The sequence below is a fragment of the Pteropus alecto genome, unplaced genomic scaffold (genome assembly GCF_000325575.1).
Source record: "Pteropus alecto unplaced genomic scaffold, ASM32557v1 scaffold359, whole genome shotgun sequence".
Classification (NCBI taxonomy): Eukaryota; Metazoa; Chordata; class Mammalia; order Chiroptera; family Pteropodidae; genus Pteropus; species Pteropus alecto.
The window spans coordinates 3,985,419-3,988,348 of record NW_006443119.1 but is presented as its reverse complement, the minus strand read 5'-3'; positions in this window follow the sequence as shown (position 1 = coordinate 3,988,348).

The following is a 2,930-nucleotide window of genomic DNA, read 5'->3' as shown; positions in this document are numbered from 1 at the left end:
TGAAGACTACTACGTGTCTCTACTCTGTCTCATCTTTCTCAGGTAAATATCTCCCAGTCCCTATAATAGGAAATGGTTTCTAGACCCTGTTCATTGACCTGGCCTGCTTGGTCTTGGTGAACTTTGTCAGTGGGCCAGGAACTGGACTGTCTCCACCCTCTAGCAGTGGTCTGACTAGAGCAGAGTTCATTGGGGCTGCCACCTCCATTGTCTAGGACTCTGTTGTGTAACTTAGTTTGACAGTACTTCTTGGCTGCCTCATCATACTGTCACCTCATCTTCAGCCTATAGCTAACTGTGGTCCCTAGGACCTTTTTATAGGAACTGCTGTGAGCAGCTGTTGCTTACTCTGTATGTCCCAGTTGGCTGCTGTCTTGATTACAGACAATGGCTCTATGGTCACAGCTCCAATGTCTTCCAGTGACCTGGACAGCAAGTTTCCAGGGTCTGGGAACATGAACTCATTTGAAGCATCTCTGTGCTCTCCAGATGCCTCCTCTCTTATTATAGACTTCAGTACTCTCAACCCTGTTTGTTCACCACTTTGTAGCTGCAAAATTGTTTTCCAGTGGAGAAGGGAAAGAAAGGGAGGCATCGCTATTCAGTAAGGTCTTAGTCACTCTGAGGTCAGGCCTTCTTTCTGCTTTCAGGTAATGTAGAACCACTTTCTGAGCAGTAGGTTGATATAATCTACGCAGCTACTCTGTAAGTGAAAAATGACTATTATCATTCTCATTGCACAGTCAGAACCCGGGATTGGAGTCTCTGGGAACTTAAACAATTTGTCCAAGGTCACGCAGAAAGAGATGGATTCATGAGTCCAGTCCAGGTCATCTGATTTTAAATCCTACATGCTTCCCATTATACCAAGCTCATAGAAAAAGATGTGTTCAGATGGGGACCAAGGGGAAATGGAGGGATGGAAGGAGGGTAAGAAAAAGACTCATAATTCTGCACACACTGAGGACCTGTGACTGAGCTACCCATGAGCTGAGTAAAGAACAAAGCTGAAAAGACTTTGCATTCTCACAGTGCGGACAGCAAAGGTGATAGCATGTGATTGAACATGCCAAATGTCTACTCTGAGAGGGTCTCCACCCACCCCTTCCCAAGGCCATTCTTGCATTTCTTACCTAGGACATGTCAGCAATGAAAGACACAAGTGAATGCATGAGGATTGTCTTGACTGGCTGCACTCAGCCCTATACCATTCATTGTTTCACCTTTTGCCCCAAAGTCCAGAACACTCTCCAGTGTTTCATATGTAACTGTGCCTCTCAATTTAGGGTCCTTTATCCCTTAGGCTATTTGTAGCTGTCTAACCTCATCTGTCATCATTTTGTGGCTTGGCCTCTCTTCCCAGGCCACCTATTCTCCTCAAATATTCATTCATATAAAAGCATTAGCACAGTGTATACAAGGGACAAGCACAGCATGTGGTGCACTGGCCTGTTTGTAATTCTCTCATTGATCTGAGCTGCTGGTCCATGTCCCACATCCTTTAATAATCTCTCCTCCAAGGAAACCTCACCTCCTTTATCTGGTCACTTCAATACTATATTCCCCAGAGCACTGTGGGCATTGGACCACAGGAATCAGGTCCCACATTTGCCATCTGAGTTCCTCTGTAAGTATAGGTACAGCCCTTAGGCATACTAGGGCAAGGGTCTAGCCCTGTATCTTCTATTTTTCATTCCTTGCCCCACAGGACTGGGCACAAGGTAATTCATTCATGCATTTATTCAACAGATTAGTATTAAAGACAGACTGTGTTCTTTGTCACAAGTCCTAGGCATAGGTAATATCTGGCAGTGAGCAAGACAGGCAGTCTCTGCTCTTATGGAGCTTACATGCTAGTCTAAGGAGACGGGTGATAACAAGTAGAAAATTTAAAAAATAATATAATTTCAAATAGTGATAAGTGATCTGATGATAATACGACAGGGCATGATAATAATGACTGAGGAGAATTCTTTTGATTGGGGGTCTCAGGAAGACACGTCGGAGGAGGTTACATTAGGAATCCCCTATCTCAATAGGGTAGGGGATTCCAGGCAGTGGGTTCACCATAAAAGTTGAGTAGCTAAGCGGCTGGGTGTCTGGGTGTCTGGGTAGTTAGGTGACTGGGTGGCTGGCTGGCTAGATGGCTGGAAATTTGGGTGGTTGGGTATGGGTAGCTGAGTAGCTGGGTGGCTGGATTGCTGAGTGGTTAAGCAGCTGGGTGGTTGGGTAGATGGGTGGTTAGGTGGCTGGGTGACTGGGTGACTGGAATGTTGGGTTGTTAGATGGTTAGGTGCCTAAGGTACTGGTAGGTTGGTTGATTAAATGAATATTAATACTAATTCTATCACTTTGTTCTCTTGCAGTTCCCTGAGCTAGGAAAACTGGTAAGTCTTTTTTATGCCTCTTCTATCGTCAATGTTTCTGAGCCAAAACTTAATGGATGGGGACAAAACAGGGTCATTGGATCTCCCAGAAACAGCTTTCGAGCAGTATCAGACTAGGCCCCTTCCTCATGAGTCTTAGCTAATGCCCAGGAAGAGGAGAAATCCAGGACTCCACTGGTCTCAGGCTGAGGGTAATTCTAGGGTAACTTAAGTCCCAGTAGAGTGGCTCTAGGCTTCCATCCAACCTCCTTACAGGTAGCACTGACCTCTGTCTCCACCTTTTAGTGATTCTGGAGGTCCTATGGTCTCTACTCATCAAGGCCATGGACTCCTTTCCCTCCCATTTATGGTCAGAGAAGCAAGCATGTTGTCTGTAGATCAGACTTCTTTCTCCTTTGGCTCCCTACCCTCCTATCCATCCTGTCCCACTGACCTCCATGGAGCTTTCTGTCAAGTAGAAGGCTCTGACTTATGATCTCTTGACCTCCAAAGACATGTTCCGTGATGCCAAGGAGGGAGAATACAAACCAACACTTAGTGCTG